Source organism: Protopterus annectens, chromosome 8.part0 (genome assembly GCF_019279795.1).
Source record: "Protopterus annectens isolate FY-2018-M chromosome 8.part0, PAN1.0, whole genome shotgun sequence".
NCBI lineage: Eukaryota > Metazoa > Chordata > Ceratodontiformes > Protopteridae > Protopterus > Protopterus annectens.
In genome coordinates this window covers 528,473,982-528,499,291 of record NC_056741.1, presented here as the reverse complement: position 1 = coordinate 528,499,291, position 25,310 = coordinate 528,473,982, and the positions used below count along the sequence as shown (strand labels likewise).

Sequence of the window (25,310 nt, the reverse complement as noted above, 5' to 3'; positions counted from 1 at the left end):
ATCCCCTGAAGCCTCAGGTGAGCTGCTACCACTGCCATCACTTTGGTAAACACCCTGGGTCTGTGATGAGACCAAAGGGTAGGGCTCGGAATTGGTAATGATTGACTCCTAGCCAGAAGCGGAGGGACCTCCTGGAGCTTTTGTGCATGTTTATGTGATAGTAAGCATCTTGGAGGTCTAATGAGCACATCCAGTCACTCTCTTGCAGGTATGGCATGATGGATTGTAATGTGACCATCCAGAACTTCTCTTTGGCAACTGACAGGCTCAAGGTAGAGAAGTCCAGAATGGGCCTTTAGTCCCCCATTTTCTTTGGCACCAAAAAGAACATGGAGTAGAAGCCCGATCCAGACTGATCTGGGGGGATGGTTTTGATGGCTCATTTTTCTAGCAGCTGCCTCCCTTTGCATGGGTGGTACATCCAGGAGGTGTCTAGGAGATTTGGGGTAACCCATGAAGGGGATAGAGTATCCTCTGGATATGATCTGAAGCAACCAGTGGTCCATTGTTATGGGCTCCCATGCCAGTAAGTGCAAGGACAATCGTCCCCCGACTGCCACCAGAGTAGAGCAGTCGGGCAACCCCTCAAGGTTGCTGCCATGGTCTGTTCGAGAAAGGATCTCGAGACCCAAAGTTCCTTGGACCCCCTCTGCCTCTGGGCCGGTGTCCATTCTGTCCCCCTCTGCCTCTGTGGAAGAAAACCCTGAGTGTCTCGGGAATACTGTGACTTCCGGAACCACATCTTCTTTTGCCCTCTCTTGTTCTGAGAAAAGGACCTTTGAGGGTTAGAGAAGTGGATCCCGATGGCAGAAAGTGTCTTCCCGTCCTTCTCACTCTGGACTAATGTCTCTTTGCCGGTCTTACCAAAGAGTGTAGAGCAGTCATAAGGGGCATTGGCAAAGGATGCCTTGAAGGGTTCCAAAAATTGACATAACCTGAGCCAGGTGTTGTGCCTCATGGACAAGCCGGACCCAGCTGCCCTAGCCGCTCCTTCCATAGCATGTGAAAGGAGTTGCATGGACATGTTAGATACTGCTTTTAAAGTGGTCATCCTCACGGAGAATGAAGCCTTGTCCTCCTGCAACATGGACTTGGGGGGAGACTCCTCCAGCTCCTTCACTGGGTCGCGTTGCAGTCTGGTGACATGGGCCAGGTAGTTCAGTGCCCTAATCGAAAAGGTAGCTGAAGCATAAACCCGCTTCCCTAGGTTGTCCATCATCTGCGACTGTCAGTCGGGAGGATGGAACGAGGAAACCTCCTGAACAAGTTCCTTCTTGGTGGCTGCTGCTACCACCATGGCGTCTATGGGGGAGCCCTTGTTCCATGCTGGTCTGTCTATGGGGGGGTTTAAGATCTTATCCGATCTTTTTGGAATAGGTTCCATGATGTGCGGTTCCTTCCATGCCTGTGAGGTGACCAGATCCACCAAAGGATCTGCAGGAGGGGGCACCCAAGATGTAGATAGGCCCATGCTGAAAGCCTCCAGGAATACGGACTCATCAGAAGAGGGTTTGGGGGCAGACCAACCTCCCCGTTTGTGCAGGATTTCCATGATGTCTCCAAAGGAGACATCATCAGGAGGTGACCTAGGGAAACCTTCTCAATCATCCAAGTCTGTGTCCTCGGTGAGGGACTTGGGGGAGTCCAAGTGCTTCCTCTTGCATGTACGCTTGCATGGTACCTCTCCGGTGGGGCTCTCTGGGGGGAGCTCACAAGCCACTTGTTCCTCAGGAGGAACCGTCTGGGGCTCTTCGAGCACGGGCTGTCCCTCTCGTAAAACAATGGGGACCATAGCAGAGGGGGTCTGGGTGGAGTCCGAGGGGGCAGTCAGGGGTCTTGATCCACCAGAGAGAACCCTTTCTACCACATAGAATGCCAAAGGAGCGCGAACCTCCTGAGAAACCAATAAGGAGGATGGTCTCCTCAGGTCCAACGAGAGAATCGGAGCCGGGCCCGAGGTGGAAGGCGCTCCAAGGAAGGGAACCTGGCCCTACAAAGACAGAGCCAAAGAAAAAGGTCCCACTCCGTCAGATCTGACACCCAAGCTCCAGCTCCGAGAGTGACATGGATCCGAGTTGGTCGGATCTGATACATTCTAAGCAGCTGTCAGCAACGAGGAAGCAGGTACCATCAGTGTCGACCCCCTTACTAAAGCCAACCTGAGATCCAAATACTCCGAACCTGAAGGTCGGATCAGAGAAGGAGATATAGGCTGGAAAAAAGGAAGCAAGCTCCCCCCGCCTGAGGGAGGGGGGCTGGCAAGACCCCCATCTGGATCTGGGTATGGATACACCTCCTTATCATTTTATCCAGATCAATGTCAGACAAGGACTGGGTGGACCTCGACGAGGCCACGTACTCTGACCTGGTGGGTCAGGGCACCAAGGGCTGAGAAGCTGAATGTTTCTCCTCCAGTGCCAGGGAGAACATCGGAGATCAGAGCCAAGGAGAGTCACAGATCTGTGGTGTTTTTGCAGTTGAAGTGAGGTCCGGAGACCTCTTTCTCTTTTCCCTCACCTTCGACTCTCTAACCCTCTCTCTACCTCTTTTCTGCTCTGCTACCACAGGCTTTGGTACAGGAGGTTGAATCCCAGCCTGGGAGGGAGCAGAAGCCAGAGGAAGAGTGGAAGGAGAGGTAGCCACAGCAGCCGCTGTGACTGAAGCCGGAGACGAGGAAACAGATTCTGAACGGAGAAGAAGGCCTTTGAGGGGCAACTTGGCCTTCCTAGCTTTAATGGCGTGGGGGTTGAAGCCTGCACATATGTTGCAATCCACACTCAGATGGGCCACACCCAAGCACAAAACATACAGAGTATGGCTATCTGCTGGGGATAATTCATGGCCACACTCAGTGCAATGCTTGAAAACAAGCTTTTCAGCCATAATGCCTCAGTAGAAAGAGAACTTAAGAAAAAAAGAAAGTTTCTTTCTAATTGGCACACACACACTCACTCACTGTACTCGTACACATAAAACACTGAGGGGAAGAGGGGGAGCACAATCTACACAACAATACAAACTACTCTAACTATCCTAAAATTCTACAACTCGACGCACCAAGCGAGGGGAGGAGAAAGGGGACCTATACTAACACTATCTAACAAATTTTTGAAGAAAAAAGAAACTCAAAAACATTTAACTCACTTGACTAAGTTGGAGTTCAAGAGATCATGATGCATACGCTATTCATGGCAAACGAGATCTGGGGCTGGAAGACAGTGAAGGTGTATTATGGGTAAGGGGAAGAGTTTGGCACACAGAGTTGATGCCAGTAAAAGTTGCCGTCTCGGATCCGATACAGATCCATAACCCACAGGTTGAAGACCATATGAAGTAAACTACTTCAGATGGTTATTATCACTCCTTAGGATGAACTCTTGAGAGTAAATTAATGAATCAATTTTACTTAACATTTAGATACACCTCTTGGTTAAAAGTAAACATGGTTACATATTCCTTGTTTATATTCTCCCATTGCTCTTATGTAAGTTCAAGCACCTGTCTATAAAAGTTTAATTTACATCTGTGCTTCCTTACTTGTCTTCCTATGACACACACACACACTTCTCAGGCATTGCAGTTTTTAAGTCTCCCAAATGACAAACAGTATTAAATTTTATAAATATTTAATTTACTAAGATAAGCAATTCACAGTTAGGCCAACCTTACTCTGAGAACCTTGGTCTGTTCCAGAGGGACATCAATACTTGTTTTGAACACCTGAGCTCAATCCACATTTATTTATGATAATAGCTTGAGTTGCCATACCTTCATGTTTCATTGCTCACTACTTTGTACAGCATGATTGGACATACCTTTATGTTAGCAAATTGTAGGTGGTCCAATTTTTATTTTGCCAAATATAAATTCAGAAGCTTTAAGTACAAGCATTATGAAAATATGTCTACTTGAGTTATCATTTATAAGCTTTGTGACCAAGTTACTGTGTTGTAACGTTAGGTGAAGTGAGCATATATAGGAGAGACTCTCATAGGTGGCCCATGCAAGTTTGCAAAAAGTCTTTTTACATAAAACATTAACAATTTGGTACTGTTTTTAGTGGAATCAGGTAAATACAGAAGAACAATAATCATTTCATGATAGGATAACATTAATATTCTAAAATGTGCATGCGGATTGGACAGATCAGATGGTAACTTCAGCTTTACCCATTGTAATAAGTACAGATGGGCCTAACTGTTACAAACAAAAACTACAGTCAGCATGTCCTCCTCTTCGCTAAATGCAGAAAACAAATTGATCATGAATAGGATGAAAGGCGATTATTTACCCTCTCTAAACAATGACAAAAAAAAATTTAAAAAGGTAACTGTTCACTTCCAAGATGTCAGGCATCCACAAGTGTCCTCACATAAACATTAGGGCGCATGTGCAGTCACTAGTCAAAAAAAAGTGACGCAAACACAAATTGTATTGGTACATATATATCCTATGCATCTGCAGTACAGCAGGATGCCATTCATGGCAGATGATGAAAAAGGATCAATTAATGGGGAAGTCTGCACATATAGTAAAACAGGGAAACAATTTCTTTTTTTAAAATAATGACATTGTGTAATAATAAAAATCCACTGCTATGTGTGGGCAATGACTGGTTTACCTACAGCCAGCTTACCATTCTGATCATTCAAGCTTCATCCATGTTATCATATTTTGCAAGCCATGAGTATACACAGCATTACCTAAACACAATCATGGATTTTCGCTAAAACCAATCTGTCAGTATAGTTCATTGCAAATTAATAGTGAAATAATCAGGTACCAAGCCAAATATTGGTTATTTTTAAGTATATGTATAAATGTGTTTGTAAGAGGTAAGGGGAGTGAAATTTGGATGTCATGTCCATTTCTGACTTCCTGATCTGTGACAGTTACTATAACTGTTCAGTAAGTGGATTAGGATTAGGATTAGGATTACTACTGTGGGAAAGGATATATGCGTCTCTTGACAACAGCATTCGCCTGTGACTTGGCATACACCTTGGACCTTATTACATGACACTGTGCTGTTGCTAGCATCTCCCATAGTTTTCCTTTGGGTCAGTAGTAGAACCAGGCAGTTGGGCATAGTTTTTCAGCTCTTTGTGGACTTAATAGATTCATGGATATTGCATTGTAGCCCAAGGACTTTATGTTCGGTACATTAGTCAATTGCTGACTAGTAGTTACTAAGTAGCATTTTGAGGATGATGGCTACCTTAGGCTCCTTTAAATCCCTGTGGCTATTGGAGTTTGTGAATTTTATTTGCCACAAAATTATACCGGTGGGATTATCCCCAAAGTCTGTTTGCAGCTAGCTACTTCAGATGATATTGGTGCTGTAATAACCAAGTCATTTTATTACTTTGACCCTGTATTGTTGTCACTTGGTTAGAGCTGGAGTCTGAGCAGGGTTTTTGCTTTATAATGATTATCAGCTTTACAACTACCTTTATAAATTGGCAGTGAGATGAGCTTTGATTGTTTTATGTTTTATGATTTATATTATCCCTACTCTGGAAATAAAATGAGTCTCAGTACAGTATGCTGTATGCTTTTATGACTGTATATTTATATCTTAATAGAGTATGTGAATTTTATGTTACATATTTATATGGCGTGATTGTGTTCAATGTTATTACACTATTGCTTGCAGACTATTTATATGTTTCAGATATAAAGTAATCTACAGCAATATATCTTAGCTGGAATTAATCCATTTCTTTATTCTGTCTTACAATAACAAGGCCTTAGCACTGATCTACCAGTTTAGTATTTATCTTGTGGTCTATAGCAGCTGATAGAAAGCACATTTGGTTAAATCACAAAACATTGAAATCAATTGGTTGAAATCTCATTTGACTTGAAATTTGATTGAAAACTCCTTTAGTTGCACGACAATAAGGAGAAAAAAGCAAATATAGAGAAAAAACCTTAATAAGTTGTTAATAAGTTCTTGAAGTGGGGCAAGCCCCCATCACCTCTCATGTGGGGGACATAGCTCCCCTACCCCATTACTTAAATAGACTAGCTCCAATTTTGCACAACCATGTAGAAACTGGACAAGACCACACATAGTGTATCTCTGCTGAAACACATATAGATGCCATACCAGCAGCAATTATCTATAGGTAACACTGACTGCCATCTTCAGAGTTGGCCAGGCAATGATATTTGTACTTTGTCAGATATCTCCTCCTCTCTACTGGAGTAATATCTGTAAATAAACCACATTCTCAGAAATATGATTTCAACCAAATGAGCATCAAATGTGTTTTCAGCAATTTTTTTAGTAACTTACATTCCAACCAAATGTGCTTTCAACTAAACAAATAGAACCCTTACACTGTTACAGCTGCCGATTATGTAATTCTTTTTTCCGAATATAGTCAAAAGTTAACATTTATTTGTGCATGACTAGTTTGTCATTAGTTAACTGCTCTGTTTCAAATTCATAAAAAAAACATAGGCCTGAGATGGGTTAAGTGTGTGATAGTGAACCCTTGTTATTCCTTTACCCCTCTGATACTCCTAGGTCAGAGTAGCAGGCTGAGTATCCTTAGAAGAGAAGTGTTGTACGTGTGTGGTAGTGTGGTCTAAGCAGGGTGGGGGTTGATTTAATTAAGGACCCCTGGTACAATGATGACTGAAAATGCACAAGAACAGTGTTTTTCCTTGCCTGCCTGCAATATCTTTCTTACCTGCCACTGCACATGATACTAGGAGGATTATATACCCCAAAGGCCCAATAACAAGTACTTTTAAACTGAGTTTTATCTTTGAATTGCCACATAATATCAAGCTCACATTTATAATTGAGTTGTGGCTGGACAAAAACTCCCCTTATTTGATTTCAGCCTTCCTTCAGAAGTCTCAATTAATCAGTGCTCTAGACAAGGGAAGATTAGAGTGTGCATGTGGGGGTGTGGATATTCTTGCAGATAAATTTTCTTAAAAACATTTTCATTTACTGATCAAACTTAAGAAAAAAAATGCCTTACAAACACCTTTAACTCTAAGTCTGGTCGCATCATTGTACAATCAGATTCAAACATTAATTCTGAAGCTGAGGGATAATACTGTTACTGTCTTCTTGGTACTGAATCAATAATAACAGTTGTCTTGAATATGATAATTATAATACAGCAATCTTGTAAAAAGAAATGGCAAACATTAATACAATTTCACTCTTTAATCCTGGCTTACCCAGTGAAAATACTTCTAAAGGAAATCCCTTTTATCTGTAATTTAAACTTAAAAACAACTCCAGCGATCTAAATAAGCAGGATAAATATTTGAAAATAATTAACATGTTCAGGTCACTTATCATTTTTACAAATGTTAAAGTTATTACTTGACTATCTTATAATCATATATTTTAACTATCTACTTATATGTATATGTATATCTATCTATCTATATATATATATATATATATATATGGGTCTACCTGACAACGTCGACAACCAGTTTCACAACATCGACAACCATTTTACCGACAGCACATCCACTAAACCTCACATACACAACTAACACACTTACCTAACCTTTCCCATGTCGGTGTTCTCAGCGTCGGTGTTTTCATCCGTCGGTCTTCTCAATTGTCGATCTGCATTCTCAGCTGTATATATATATATATATATATATATATATATATATATATATATATATATATATATCTGCATATCTATATCTATCTATATAGAAATGTATTTATATGGGTATATTATGTATCGCTGAATGTGCATAATGTTGATGGCTGTTTGGTCAACACCATATGGTTGACAGAAATAGATCGTCGGCATGTGTATGAGACTGACAATCCCTGGGTAGGGGAATATTCCCTTTCCCCATGGATTGTGCTATCTCAGAGTTAGTATATAACTCTGAGGAAATGTGGCATGGGGATGCAAGGGAGCTTGTCCTAATCCAAAAACACTTGTTGGTTTTGCCTGCTCTATGGTAATCTTCAGAGCATGCAAACTACTATGTTTGAATGCTTTTATGTTGACATTATGTACTTCAACATTGTACAATGCATTATAGTAGATCCATATATGTATATCTATATATGCATATAGCTGTACATCTATCTATCTCTCTTTCTCTCTCTCTCTATATATAGATGTATGTATATATATATATATATATATATACATATATATATATATATATATATATATATATATATATATATATATATATATATAATATATGTGTGTATATATATATATATATATTATATATATAAATATATATATATATATATATATATATATATATATATATATATATATATATATATATATATATATATATATATATATATACATATATATATATATATATATATATATATATATAGACAGATAGGTATAACTATATAGATAGATATGTGTGTGTATTAAAATTCACTAGTAATTCTTTATAATCTTCTCTGTAATAAGATGCATTACTTTTACAAAAAATATAATATCTGACTTGATTAATTTATCTTAAAATAATTCTGTCATATCACCTTGACTTTATTTAATTGCATGGTGCTTCCTTCCAGCCTTCCAATATTTTTCATGTCAATTCACAGACAACTCAATGTTTAATCTGTTGTCCAACTGGAACTTAATGCTGAAAAACAATCCTAATTTCTTATGTCTCCTCTCACAGATATACAGCACTTCCTGCTTTCAAGCTAATATTCTCATACTAATGATCGCTAAGCGTATTTTGATTACTACATAAAGTGGTTTATACCTTATGCATTATACACATTATATTGTCAATATTAATTACAGGTCAGAGCAAATACCTTTCAAATTCAATATATTTAGGTAGCCATCACTCTATAGACACTGTTAAATGTGTTATACTTGGCCATACATCACAATTCATGTCATTATATATTCACAAATGTACAAGCTATGTTCAACTCATCAAGCCTTCAAGGAATGCAGACACCATTAAAGAACTTAGTTAATTTCATGGTTACTGCCTAATCATCCAAATATTCCTTAAATTGTTGTAAATTTTCTGACTAATTTACACAGATAACCTGTTACACAATCTTAAAAACCCTTTGTTATAAACCTCTCTCTCTTTTATGGGCTCTTGTCAAATTAATACTTAAATTTAAATTAGTAAACATGCTGTTAGTTTAATTTATTGAAATAGCCAACCCTAATAATGCCTGTCAGATAGGCTCTCCAAATGATCTATAGGTCCAGCATACTTTCCCAGACTGTATGTAATACTTTTTGTTCTGCTGAATACTCACAGTCCCACATATGTGCATCCCCTGTAAATTTATAGTGAACTAGTTCCAGCATGTCAATATCAAATTTTGATTATGCAGAAAATATGATATTATATTCAACAATAGGATGCACTAGTGATTTATACAAAGTGCATAAAATAACTGCATCCCTAGTGGCCATTTCAAAGCCGTCATAACTATGATATAAGTTCTAGAGCTATAAACATCCCATTTCATAACTCTGTCTTTTTCAATAAAATAGAACCATTTTTGCCAGGTTTACATAATAACATAACCATCAAAAGACACAGCACATATCTAAGCATTTATATTAAGAATATTAGGTACATTAACTTTCATTTATAAATATCATGCAGCCTCCCATGCTCATCTTGAAGCATTTAACAATAGAATGGAACTGGTAGCCTGGTATTCAATTTCATATATTATGTATTCCAACATTAATACATTTGTGTATGTCAATAATCTATGCAGAACATGATTTCAGTTATACAAAGAATATATCCTCATATTACCAGTCTAAAAACAAACTATTACAAAGATCCATGGAAGGAAAAAACATTTATTCTTTCATTAAGGTTGACCTAAAATGTTTGTCAGATACATTAACATAACCTGCCCCCACCCCTCATTACTAGAAACTTTCTTAAATTGTCCACATCGAGTTCATCATTAAATTATTCTTTCAACGGGAATGATTAACTGACCCATTATTCTGAAATACTTGATTTTCTGAGACTCATTCAGTAAATATGAAAGGTGCCCTCTTCGGCCTTATACATCATCCCTGGAATTCCAGGACATTCTCCACATTGTAGTAGTCAGTTGTGAGAGAGATGAGTGGCAACCCACAAGGTGTGTGCAATTTAGATATCACTGGGCTTGAATGGTAGAGGATGAGCAATATAGCTGCTCGCACTGAATGCTAATGGTAGTATAATAACATTGAAATGAGCAGCATTATTAAAATGAGGGTATCTGTTTATGTAAACGAGGGGAAAACAATCTAAATGAGTGATTCAGAAATGTATAAAGTCCATTATGCGAAGCACCACCACTAGTGAGTTCAACCAACATAAAATTCTAATGTTAATGCAGGGGAGTAGCAGATCTATTAAATGCAACTGAAATGTTATTGCTTGCAACTGTCACAGTGTTGTGCATTGTCATCCTTGGGGGCGCTGCGTATTTCAGCCATGCTTAACATTTCATTGCCTTTGTGACACCAGCATTATAGATCGGCACCATGGATAGAGACACCATACAGGAGCTGGTTGATATGTGTCACTCTCATCTGTAGCCCTATGAGAGTCATGGACTACCTGTCCCACTGGATACTAAGGTATGTGTGGCTCTAAGAATACTAACAATAACCCTACCGTGACCAAAGGGATACAGTGGGATATCCCATGCATTTGTCTCAAAGATACTCCACCATTTTCTTGAAGCCATGCTACAGCATGTGGAGAAGCATATGTAGCTTTCTCTTACCACAGAGGAGACAGCTGACACCATACAGGACTTTTATGATATAGCTTGTTACCCCTGAAACACTGGGTGCCATAGAATGCATCCACATTAAAATAAAGGTCCCACAGGTTGAGCTGGGAAGAAGACATATGCACAATAAAGGTTGCCACTCCATCAAATGCCAGAAAGTCTGTAGTGTGCATGTATAATGTACAATGTGAAATAGGAAATAACAATAGCCGCAGACCCCAATACGAATAAATGCTTTAATTACAACTAGCTCCTCGGCTCAGTCACCTTCAAGGAGTAAAAAACACTGTAAAATCTCACAGTATATACTCAACCATATTAAAATTTAACAAGCATAATAAATTAATTAACACAATTAATTAATAAGATACTTTCAACTATATTTATTATTAACCCCCCCCCCCAGGTATTAGAGTGTTATACTTCAAGATGTAAAGAGCTTCCTTATTTAATAATTTATCTTTAAGGGTGATATGTTCACCCAATTTCATCACCACTTGTTCCAAAACACAACCTTTTAACAAAGTTGAATTACCCTGGTGATGTAATTTAAAGTGTATAGCCAGAGGGCTTTCCAAATGTCCTTTTTTAATGTCTATAATGTGTTCTTGACACCTCATCTTGAAAGGCCTCTGGCTTTCCTCCACATAAAACAAATTACGTGGACACTTTAAAACATAAATTATACCGTCAGTATTTCACATAAATTCCTTAATGGGATTGGCAATGAGACAGAGGCTGTCTCTTAGCTTTGGGACATAGTTCATAGGTTCATAGGTATGTACTAGGCTAATGGCCCTGGAGCCTTTACAAGCCTAGCCCATAGAATTGCCCTGGAATTGTGCCACCCTACATTAGTTCCCAGTGCCTCTGTCAAGTAGAGCCACTGGAGTGATCCCCGGGGTAAACTTTCTATTTCCCATCCACTCATCAAGATTTCTGTTGAAGAGGGCCAGTGAGGTGCTCTGCTTGACATGTATGCAAAGTCTATTCCAGAGCATGGGCAGTCTCTGGGTTATGAACCTGTCCTTCCAGCATGTTCTGTTGATTGTGGTAATGAGGATGAGGTCCCTGGAGCATGTGGTATGGAGGGATTGGGATTTCCTTAGATGTAGCATTTCTAACAGAGCTGGGTCAGACATGACTTTGTAAGTCAAGCAGAGATCGCCTCTTAGTAGACAATATGAGACAGAGAATAGCTGGAGTTTATTGAGTCTGTCCATGTAGGACATGTGTTTAAGGCCTAGGATCCTTTTCATGAGGTACTTTTGTGGCCTCTCCAGCTGTTCCAGATGTCTAGTGAGGTACATGCCAAACGGGGCATTATACTCTATGATCGGTCTAATGAGGGAAGAGTAGAGAGAAATGACAACCTCTTTCTTCCTGGATTTAAAACCCTTGGTAATGAGATGTGCCACACACAAGGACTTTCTGACCACAGTGGCAATGTGGTATTCGAAGGAGAGGTTGCTGTCTACCTGTGTCCCCAGATCTCTTATAACACCTTCAGTGTTCAGTGGGCTCTCATTGATGTGGGAATTAGTGGGAACTTAGTTTTTCCCAAAGGGGATGATGACGCATTTTTGGCATTAAGCTTAAGCCCATGGTTTCGACACCAGTCATTGGTCTCAGTGAGGCCTTTCTGTAGGATGTCTGCATCATTTAATAATGACTCCCAGCTTGCAGTCATCTGCGAACTTGGTCAGCCAAAGTTCCTCCATGTTGGCTTAGACTTCTGATAATGAAAGGTCTCTTGTGATGATGTCACCCGGGATATCAAGTAACTTGGGATTCTGATCCATAGGTTCATAGGTTAGTACTAGGCTAACTGCCTTGTGGGCCGTTTTAAGCCTAGCCAACTACCCCATGTGAGAATCAAACCCTGCACCTTGTCTCTGTAAGGTAAACACCCTAATCATTCCACCGCCTCCCATATAAAACATTTCTTTGCAGAAACCAGGGATTGAACCAAGGACCTTCAGATCTTCAGGCTAATGCTCTCCCATCTGAGATATGTTGGCTCTAGTAAAGCACAAGCACTACAGTAAATGTAATAGATGCAAACCCATAACCAAACTGTACTTAGATTAGATTGGACAAACTGTGTATTAGACATGGGCAACTCAAGTGTTAAAGGGCAGGGCACTCTTAGCAACATTTGTACATGAGTGAGCAGGAACACAAGTGTGCAGAGTGTGAGTATAGTTGCATCTGAAATTAACTTTGTACAATGTGAGTCTTGGGTGAGAGTGGTGGGAACTACAGTAAAATGTTCATGGAGTGGATGATGTCACTGTTTGTGTGTATGTGTGTGTGTCTGTGCGTGTGTGTGTGTGTGTGTGTGTGTGTGTGTGTGTGTGTGTGTGTGTGTGTGTGTGTGTGTGTGTGTGTGTGAGTGTGTGTGTGTGTGTAACTGGGGACTGTAATGGATTTGTTTGTCGGTATGCTGGGACACTGCCTTAGCAGATGTTGCAGAACTGTAGCTGAGTCTTATGGATAGGTCCATGGCAACCACTGAAGATGTATGGGCATCCTGTGCATGCCACCGTCCATTGGTAGTGCCTCTCTCTGAAGTTTCACAGGTAGTCACAGGGCCTCAGCAAGAGGTAGGTGCACTGCTTGAACATGAGTGATGCTGTCTACCAGACATGGCACTAGGAAGAGTACCACACCTTCAAGGATGCCTTTTCCTGCCTGTATACACACACCTTCACACTAAATGTTGCTGTGAAATTAGTGGCCCTGCATGAACGTGGCCTAGACCTCCCATCATAATGGCCATCTGCAGTATAGCCAAAGGTGAATCAGATTTATGACACATGCCTGGCACACATCCCATGAGGAAGGAAGGACCTTAGTTGCAATAGAAAGCGATGGAAAATTTAAAGAATGCCATACATATGGGATATGCACTCCCATAGGTCATCACACATAACCTGCAATACATTTAACATCTCCACAGAAGTCAAGTTGATACTAGTCTGAACCTCTGTGATTGCCTTTTTCACTTGGTTGCAGACATTGAGGCAGTTCATTCTGGAAGGGATCAGTACCCCCGGTGTCTATGGCCACCAGTAAACAAACACACATGACCATCCTCATGTCCTGCAAAGATTGTTGCAGAGAATGAGGGCTGTACAATTGGAGAAGACACATTGCCTGACAACATATGTCACCACTAACCTACCTATGTCCACTATCTGACTATGGTATCTGGTTTTCACAATCCCTGTATCCAGCACTGACACCATGCTCCCAGACCATGACATCTGTTCACTGCTATCTTAGTGAAAGTCAGACTTATCTCCAACATCAGGCAGTGGAATATCCATGGTGGTGGAGCTAGCTAGTACATCACCTGTGAAGTTATGAAAACACAATACCTAATGTAATTATTACCCATCAACTCTAGTTTACTCCCAGTACAGAAATAATAGGCATAGAGAACAGTTTAAGTGCTGAAAAGATAACATTACCTTGTAGAGGTGTCTGTATAGCTTGCTGGCCTGATGTACCTACATAACAATAAAAGTGCACATTCAGTATCATGCACTACATCACACAGATCAGATGTATGTCTCATACCAATACAATCGTGAAACACACCTATGGCATCCTCAGGAGAGACTCTTGGAGCATGCTACATCTCAGCTCCTAGGTCCAACACACCACCATGATAAAGTATGATTCCTCCGTGCAGAGTAGCGAGAAACTCCTCCACCTTTGATAATGATGATTCAACTGCTGGGCTTCCTCTTGTCCTCCTACCTCCCATGTAAATTTAGCAGCATTCTTTTGTGCATCTCTAATCATGTTAGTGGCCCTCAGTCAGATCTGTTTATAGTTTTGGACATGGCCACTGACACTAATGTCTAACACCACATTCTGCCATACAACGTCATTGTAAGGCTGATCAACATTCTCTTGGCTGAACATCCATAAGCTGTGGAGATGGACAGCTTGCAACAAGATCTCATTTTCTGTGTGGGAGAACTTGCATTTGTGTGCCTTTCCTTTGCCAGGCATGAGGCTGTATAAAGAAAGAATGCACCATGTGACTTTACCAGGAAGTATTGCCTTTCATATGATATCATCTGCAGTGTACTACTCAGCCTGTGTTGCTGTTATGCCAGTATGTATACATAACAGGCAGGGCTGTCCTTAGGTAAGCTGCACCCTAGGTGAAAAGGTTCCATAGCTACCCGGACTGGCCAATCCATCCTAGCCTACTCACACTATCTAAATTTCTTTTTTCTTCCTTTATCTCACAGTTTGCCTTACTATTCATTTTTTCCTGTAGTTATTCATTCATAACTGCAAAGGAAACATCTGCATTAAGCCAGCCAGAAACACTTTAGAGTTTTTTGAACAACCTTTTTAGCCAATGATTGCCAGATCAAAGAGCGTAATCAAAGAAAGAGATTTAGTCTTACTTTTCAGCTTTGCTTTTTCCTACATCCTTTCACCACATCCCAACTAACCAAGACTACATTGTAAAAACTGCAGTGGAAGTTACTATGTCCTCAGAAGCAATGAGGTATTTAAATTCTCTGAGAGGTTTTTTTTAAAGAACATGTTCATCTAATAATGGCCTGAATGAAAACGATGATTAAAGAAAGAAATTTGCTGTTACTCTTCAACTTTGCTTTTACCCGCATCCTTTCAAAACACCCTAACTAACCAAGACTACATTGTAATAACTAAATTAAGCTTGGGGGGCTGGAGGCTGCTAGGCACACAGAAGCCAAGAGGTTATAAATGCTGTGAGGTGCAAATTCAATCCTACTTTATTTATTTCAAGGAAGCAATATGCTGCATCACGTGTGAATGCTCAAAGCTGACCAAACACTAGTTCACAATAAACTGAGAAGACTAATGCTTGCCAGGATAAATATATACTATCTGGAAATAAGTAGTCACTTTTTGTGTGTCCCTTCTGGTGTTATATTGAGATTAAAAGTAAGGTGCAAATAGTCACAGTCATATATTTCAAGATGCTGCTGTTATAGTTATATATAGCATGCCTCCTTTTCCCCTACCCAAAAAACAACCACCTTCTGTTTACCCTTCTGATGTCAGATGAGGTGAAAATTAAAAGAAAAAAATAAATAGAACATAGTATATTTGCTATCAGGCATATGTAAACAGAATGCTTATTTACTCTCCCCTGGGGTGCAGCCAACTGTATATACATCAACTGTTTGTGAGGAAAATGAAAAAAAAAAATACAATAATGTTTTCAGTGTTCTACTTCCAGACAGTACAGTGTCCCCATACAAGTTAGAATAACCATCCATGCACCCCTCTGAAGTTTGTGAGAAAAGTTATAGAAGTAATGATCACACCGTCCCCAGATATAGTCGCCTCTAAAGTTTGGGAGAAATGTTAAAAAAAAATGACATTTTCCCATCCCCCACACAAGTACAGCAACCTTTTGTGCATGCCTATGAGCAGGGCTGGTTTTAGACTAAGTTTGGTTCAGGGCAGAGGTGATTATTATTTATTTATTGGCATTTGTTGACCGGGAAAGTCCACTGGGCCCAGCGACCCATTTTCAGTGGAGGCCCTGGAAGAAAAGCTCCATACAGTCACAAAAAGTTTTACATAACGTCAGCTTAAGTTTGAAAATCAAGAAAGTTTTTACATAATACAAACTGAAGTAGATATACAAAGACAAATACATATTATAGAGGTATACAATACAAGAAAATAAACCCACTGTGTTAAATGTTTATTAATTCTGTTTGTATATTCTCATAAGTAAGAATACTGTTTAATCAATTCTGTTTATTCAGTCACAGAAATAAAGAAAGCAAGAGAGGTTGGATACGAAGACAGTGTAAATTGCAACTATACTGGTAGTAAATAAGCCCATGTCAAAATGCACTTACATTTATCTCTCAAAAAATAAAAGATGACTGTTAAACTCAGTAAGTGACAACAGGGAGAATACATTTCAGCCAAACACCCCCCTCCACCAAGCAGTTAGAGCCACTTCCATGTACACTTCAGACTTCTAATTGTGATAAAAGAGGATGACCGTGCAATGCATTTCACCTCTATTCCAAACAGTTGCCATGCATTAAAATATTACACATTGCTTCATATAATCACATTAGTCCTGCAAAGCCAAATTAATAAGCAAATAGCAGTAGGCTGCTAATCATTTTCCTTCACAGAAGACAACCATAGCAAGTCCAGATTTCAGTAAAGTAGTCCATGTTTCTTCTCCCTAAAGCACACTAGTCCTGCAAAGCCAGATAGTGACTGTTAGTAAACTGAGTGAACAACAATATGGTTATTTGCTTTCATTCAGCCAACCCAACTCCCACCTAGCATTTATAACCACGATGTCTGATGGATATGTAATATTGTTTCACCTCCAGAGACACACTTTAAAGTAATTCCAATTCAAGTTGCTCCAAACAAATCATGAAGCCAGGGAAGTATTGCCAAAATATCTATTTGATCACTACCAGCATTGTTGCAAAAATAATAGCACTTATCTCACCATGTCATTCCTCTCATCTCAAGTGTCCACATGAATTACAAAGCCAGAAATATTGACAAAAATATCTGTTTGATCATTGCCAGCGATGTTGTAAAAATAGTACTAAGATGTATTTCACTGCATTGTTCCTCTCACCTCAACTGTCCACAGAAACCACAAAGCCAAAAATATTACCAAAAAATATTTGGTTGATAACTGCCGGTGTAAAAATAACATGGAACTCACCCCACCTTTCCTCTCGTCAGTGTCCAGAAGTCTGCAGAAAGTCCTTAATTTTATTTTGTTTTGTAAAAAAAAAAGACCTCCTTCAGGCAGGTTTGCTCTGCATTTGAATTTTGCAAGTCTCTGCTTCTGTGACCTAACAACATTTAAGGTTAACATTATGTAAACGGACTTGAATGTTGTCAAGTCAACAGGAGCACACCCCCCTGGAGCACACGCTGTATCACAGGTGCATTTTTATTTGGCTGGGACACCTTCTTTATTTCTTTCTTTTTTAGTGCAAAGAAACATTGGTCTAATAAGTAAATAAATGGAGAAAGAGCACCCCAAAAAGTATGGCATGCCTAGATAGTTTCCTTGTTTTACAATGCGTAAGGCCAGCCCTGATAATAGGATGCCAGACTAGCATACCTGGCTACACGGCGCAGCCACAGGTGTTTTCCTGCTGGCCCCGTCATAATTCCACCCACATTACTCCCCTCCGCTAGCTATACAGAGCAACAGATGACAAACAGATGGGTAACCCTCAGCAGTACACCACCTATGCTTCCCTTGTAAAGAATCACAGCCATCTAGTCACCAACAGACTGTCGCTGCAAACAGTAGCAGTACACTGCCTGCCAGTATTCACCACAGGCAGACTTGTAGAGTGTGTTTGGCTATGACAGTGCAGTGTGTAATTGTTCCTGTCTCTACAGCTCTCTCCACAGTACAAAAACATTCAGCATTAGGCTAGAAAGCACCCCAAGGTTGGCTGAGTCATGCTGACTGACCTTGGTTAAATATGCCCCCCTTTACTGTCACCTTTCATAGGTACAATGCACAGCAGTATAACAGCAGCATCAGACCCCACTCCTGACACATGGCTCAGCTACTTTTCCAAACAGCTAAATATCACTGCTCAAACCCTCACAAGTTTTAGCATAATGTCTTTAAATACTGACTTACAGAATACCTACGAGGAGTGTCTAGAGTTAACATTCACATTACATTTATTACATCTGCCACGTTTTCCCTGAGTTATGCAGCAGTACATTACAATGTGTATCAAGCCTTTCAAAGAATACATTTTTCCATCACATTTGAATGAGAAACACTTCAAGGAGTCAGATTAGAAAAAACAATTTAAGTAACAGGTAGAATCTACCTCACACAGTCAGTAATGCTAAATTAAGTCCTCTGCACATGATGAGTATGCAAATGAGGGCCAGCTTCATGAATGTTTCTGAATCACTCAATCTACTGCTTGGTGGCTGGAAGCACAGTTGCTCTAAGAGGCTTTAACTGTGTTGTGCACACACCTGAGAACCTGCAGTGTGCTCTGAGCATATACATAAGTAGGGACGTTCATTGGCTTGTTCTACAGATGTAGCTCATGGAGGCACGAAAGACATATATCTTTAAACATTGAATTGCATGCTGACATTGTACACATAATTTATCATTTCTTATCCCTTCCTGCCATATTTGCAAGCTCATATTATTGACACAGGTCACAATACTGAGTCGCCCTATGCTGCATTGCCCATGGCAAATCATGTAAAGTGTGTAACCATGATTCTCTGGAATCTGACCTTGAATTCTCTGACCATAGGCACGCTTTGCCTCCTTTATTCCTCTGCTAAGTTTTACCCTCCCTCCCTGAGGGCATCCTTGTCCATTGAATTGAATAGAGCTTTCTGTGCTTTCAAGAGCTCATATACCCCATTCATCAGCCAGGGTTTCTGATGTGCCCATATGGTGATGCTCTTGGGGACTGTCACATCATTCACACACATTGAGATATACGCTGTCACAGACTCTATATACTCCTCTAGGCTGATGTGGTGATTCACTGCGGCCGCCTCCTTAAACACATTCCAGTTTGTGCTTTTGAAGCAATCCTGTAGTGCTGAGACTGCTCCCTCTGGCAATACCTTTACTTGTTTCTTTAATGGTTTACTTCTGTTTAACAGTGGTCTGTATGCGGGACTAGCATAATGGCAAGATGGTCCAAGATACCCAAATGCAGATGGGGTAGTTCCTTATAAGCTAGTTTTACATTGGTGAAGACCTTATCTAGTATGTTCTCACCCCTTATTGCGAAGTTCATGTGTTGGTGGTAGCGGAGTAGTACAGATTTCAGGTTGGGTTGGTTGAAGTCACCTGCTAATATGTAGGCAAACTCTGGATTCTTGTTCTGCATATCATTTATGGACTAGTAAAGTGTGGCCAGTGCCTCATTGGTAATGGCACGGGGGGGATGTAAGCAGCTGTGATGCTCACATCACTAAACTCTCTTGGCAAGTGGAAGGGTCTACATTTTTGCAACAAATGTTTTCAGAGCAGTGTGTGGTGACCAGCTCACAGTTGGTACACCAGTTGTTGTTTATGTAAATACAATCACCCATTCCTTGAGCTTTACCACTGATGGACTGGTTCCTGTCAGCTCGAAATAGTGTCATCCCATCCACACAGATTGCACTATCATTTATAGTGGAGTTTAACCATGTCTCTGTGAACATAAGCAAACAACTGTTTCTCACCTTACTTTGTGTGGAGAGCTCCAGGCTTATGTAGTCCATCTTATTATCCAGGGAGCGAACATTTGCCAGTAGCATAGAGGGACCTACAGGCCTGTGAGGGTTAGCCTTGAGTCTGGCAGTTAGACCAGCCTGAGAACCTTGTTTCCTTTATCTTTCACATCTCTTCCTTCTAATACATATCTTCTGAGTGGTGAAAGTCAGATTTACTTGATCGATGCATTTTTGGACATGCTTTACTATAATTCCCAGTTCGTTCAGTTCTTGGAGTGTATTAGGCCTTATAGGCCTCTCTAGCAACAGCCCATCAAACATACAGCACAGCAAACAAGAGTCAAACTTCTAAGTCTATCAGCATTATAACTTGGCATACCTTCAGTATTTGCCCGATTCTGCTTTTTTTTCCCCATAGATTTTGACATATAACAAGACAAATAATGCACATTTCACTTTGGAGCCAAACAAGGTGCTGCCGTTTTGAAAAAAAAATGATTTATTCTACTTATTCAAGTATTTGACCATCACACTGCTAGAAGGATACCTACAGGAACATGCTTGTCTTACATCCCTTGAAGTAAATCGGGATGACATGTTTAACTGGACGAAGAATAGTCATACTTTCTTCTATGCTTTTTTCTCATCTGACAGCCATCTAACCCCTTCTTTTTTCTTATTTATCCTGTCCTTCTTTGGTGAATCAGAAACCAGGCGGGGGTGAAATCCAAGGATTCTAGCCACCATCCTGGAGGAAGGTTGTAAGATTTGGTCCATAGCACCTGCTCTCTCATGGCAGACTTACAAGCCATGAATTCTACAACACTGGCTCACTGGCACATGTCCACTTCTCCACAGGCAGTTAACCCTGGCTACAACTCACAAATGTATTACTTGGTGGACGCACATTTCTGTGCCTGTAACACAGCCTGCTGTGATACCTGTCTCTGCTGGGTGTCACCATTGCAGAATATCAGCGTGATCCCCCACAGACAAGTGAACCAACATCAGTTACTCCAACTCGCTGGGCTGATTTTCTTGGTCCTCTGTCACTAGGATGATCAAGAGACATCAATTTTACTGGTTTGTTTTTTCTGTTTCTATGCTGTAGATTTAGTGAGGGATAACCATTTTTAATTTAATTTAATTTATTTTTTTATTTTAATTTAATAATTATTTTTTGATATATTAATGTGTTAATTGGTGCAGAAGCATAGATAGGATAAAGTGAAGGGAGCAACCATCCCATGTGCAAAGTGTTAGCAAACTCAATCGGCAGCTGCCATGCCGATCCAATCAGTCCTCAGTGTAATACTGGCATTCAGAAATGAATATCTGTATTGCATTTGCAGTCAGAACTGAATTGCTGTAGCACTCCGTGTGTTGGTCTAAACTGTATCAGCTGCTTGTTATAAATGTAGCAAGCAGTTTGCTGCAGTTTAAATGAAAAACAGACCTTTTTCTCCTCCACTAAGAGTATCATGAAGAACAGACCTTTCTAGCTCCTTAGATGAGGAGTGTTGTGCCAAATTATGGAAAGGAACGTTTTTTTTTTTGCTCCTCAACTTAAAGTTGAGGAGGGCAGGGAGTGCCAGATCAGGGGATAGCACTGGGACTCAGAATAAATACTTACACCTCCAAACGTAAGTGAACTGTTCTATCTCAGCATCCAGGTAACAAGGACAATGGTGAATGCAGTTTTATGGGCATTTTACAGTAGCACATGAATAGTTCTTTGAGAGGTGACACAAAACAGGAATGCCCAGACAAGACCCATCTAGACATACAAACTCCACAAAAACAGAGAATGGTGATCAGGATTAAATCCTGGGCTGTGTGAACGGGATATTAAGCACTGAGCCACTGCATTCCCCATCTTAAGTCTGCTGTTATCTTACTCAGTCATAATCAATAGTAATGAGAATACATGCATTCTTAAAGCCCCCCCTTGTTTGACAGCATATTCCTATTATAATTTATGGTGGAAATTTTGGAGTTTGTGCCAAGACTGCATAGACCAACACTGATCTTTGATGATCAGTTATTACTAAGATGGAGCTAAGGAAAAGGGGGCAACTGCTATTAAATCTTCTTATCATATGAAGAATGTTTTCCAGATTAAGTACCTTTATTCTTTCAGCGAACCCTGAAACAAATGTGAATGTATTGCTTTTTCAAGACAGAATTATTGGAATGTCATTTACCCTGGATTTGCTTAGTGTGACCTGGAACATCTTTACTGGGTGCAGAAAGCTACAACATCTTTATTATCAGAAATCCCAAGGTATCTGGGTATCTGTCTTTACTGTGCAGACTAAGACAGTATCTTTACTCTTACAAACTCTATGGCTTTCATATTGTATGTTAATCTGTGTAGAATACAGCAACATTTTTACTAACAGAAAGTCTCTGGTATTTGCCATATTATGTCTCTGCTGTACAGAATACTGCAACATCTGTGCTGTCAGGAACTGTCTGGTATTCTCATATTATTACTGTGCTGTGCACAATACTGGAGCACATTTACTTACTGGAACTCCCTGGTATTCTCATATTATTCCTGTGCTGTGCACAGTACTGCAGCATATTTACTAACTGGAAGTGCCTGGTATTTTCATATTACACCTGTGCTGTTCACAGGCCTGCAGCATATTTACTATCTGAAATTGCCTGGTATTTGCACATTATGCCTGTGCTGTCATAATACTGCAGCATATTTACTAACAGGAACTCCCTGATATTCTCATATTATACCTACACTGTGCCTGGTATTCTCATATTATGCACATGCTGTGCACAGTCTTGCAGCATATCTACAAAGTGGAACTCCAGTATTCTCATATTATGCATGTAATGTGGACACTACAGCAGTATATTTACTAACTGAAACTGACTAGTATTCCCATATTACATCTGTGCTGTGCACGATATAGCAGCATATTTACTAACTGGAACTAACTGGTATTCTGATATCATGCCTGTGCTGTACACAGTACTGCAGCATATTTACTAATAGGAACTGTCTGGTATTATCATATTACACCTGTGCTGTACATAATACTGCAGCATATTTACTAACAGGAACTCCCTGGTATTCTCATATTACTCCTGTGCTGTGCCCAGTACTGCAGCATATTTATTAACTGGAACACCCTGATATTGTCATATTATACTTGTGCTGTACATAATACTGCAGCATATTTACTAATAGGAACTGTCTGGTATTCTCCTACTACACATGTGCTGTACATAATACTGCAGCATATTTACTAACAGGAACTCCCTGGTATTCTCATATTACTCCTGTGCTGTGCCCAATACTGCAGCATATTTACTAACTGGAACTCTCTGATATTCTCATATTATACCTGTGCTGTACATAATACTGCAGCATATTTACTAACAGGAACTCCCTAGTAATCTCATATTATTCCTGTGCTGTGCCTAGTACTGCAGCATATTTACTAACTGGAACTCCCTGATATTCTCATATTATACCTGTGCTGTACATAATACTGCAGCATATTGATTAATAGGAACTCCTGGTATTCTCATATTACACCTGTGCTATACATAATACTGCAGTATATTTATTAATAGGAACTCCTGGTATTCTCATATTACACCCGTGCTGTACATAATACTGCAGCATATTTATTAATAGGAACTCCTGGTATTCTCATAGTACTCCTGTGCTGTGCCCAGTATTGCAGCATATTTACTAATTGGAACTGACTGGTATTCTCACATTACTCCTTGGCTGTGTACAGTATTGCAGCATATTTACTAATTGGAAGTGCTTGATATTCTCACATTACTCCTGTGCTTTGCCCAGTATTGCAGCATATTTACTACTGGAACTGCTTGATATTCTCATATCATACCTGTGCGGTGTGCAGTACTGCAGCATATTTACTAACCGGAACTCCCTGATATTCTCATATTACTCCTGTACTGTGCCCAGTACTGCAGCATATTTAGTAACTGGAATTGCTTGGCACTCTCATATCCTGTGTAGCACAGTCTGCACTGGCTGCTTTTTGTGTTAATGTCAGCTTATGAGGTGTTACTACTTAGCATCTTGCAGTTTCACTACATCTTATCATGTTGAAACTGGTAAAAATATTCAGTTAGATTAAATTAATCTGTGAAAGCTTTAGTTGGATGAAAACAAAATACATTTTGAAGGGAGAGGAATACCCCCCTGCATCCCATTGTGAGGGGTGCTGGTCTCTACATCTCCCTTGCTTTAATATACTAATACCAAACTTGCACAACTGTAGAGAAAAAGGACAATTAAAAAAAAATGAAATACAGGCATACATACATATATGCATACATACATAATAAATAAGTATTGAATTACTGCCACCAGACAAATAGAAACCCTCACTGGCCATGATTCCCCATGGAGAGCAACAATCACATAATTTGAAAATATATACTTGACAAGTTGAAACTTCATCCAGTTACCAGTTGACCAATGGTAAGAGAGTCATGCCTTGCCCTATATGATATTGGTTTCACTCATCTGAAAGAGCTGTTGATACCCTACTAACTGGATTACCCTGTCATTTTTGTGATAAAAAGCTGTTAGTAATTTCTAGGGTAACACTAATGCAGTCTGGTTTGATTTCCTTTTTATACAAGGCTCAACTAGTGTGGAATTTATCACTTTATCACAAGTCATGAAAGGAATTGCTACTGTGGGAAGTTTTTAAGAGGTTCCTATCAGTATAATTGTTTCAGGCAACCTTTTTTATAGAAAATTGATTGTATTCGTTTTTCCAGTCTTTTTCTGTATTTCTATTTTAGAATCCATTTTATTGTTTAATATTTTCCACTTTATTGTACCAAGCTTTATTGTTAGCATGTTGGATAAATTAGATTTGATTTGCATATTGTTGTCCCCTAGCCACTGCACATGAAAATTCTAAGACTGTAGGTAGCGTTGATACAGATTTATTTAGCTGAGAGCAATAGAATCCCACAAGTCAAAATGAGTACTGTAGACTTGGCAGAGCTGTCTGCCTGTAATAACGCTTGTCAGTGTTTAAAGTTAGGTTATTACACGAACTGAAGAGGCAGATTATTGCACAGGGATCATTTATTTTGAGGTGACCCTGAACAAACTACTGTACCTCCTTGATCTAAATGCATTCTGCTACAACTGACTCTCTTTCTTAAGTTACCTTTGCAAACTCACTGACTGATGTCAGTTGTGCATGAATACTAAAAACATGATGCTGTCTAGCATACCATAGAAGACTCAGAAAATCAAGTGTTTCTG

General features: G+C 39.8%; 1 protein-coding gene across 1 annotated transcript in view; it reads left to right on the top strand.

Annotated features, from left to right (window-relative positions):
* The window catches only part of ANXA9 (annexin A9), a 504,993-nt gene that overhangs the window by 361,885 nt on the left and 117,798 nt on the right, over window positions 1-25,310 (top strand). The gene's annotated exons all lie outside the window — the stretch shown is intronic.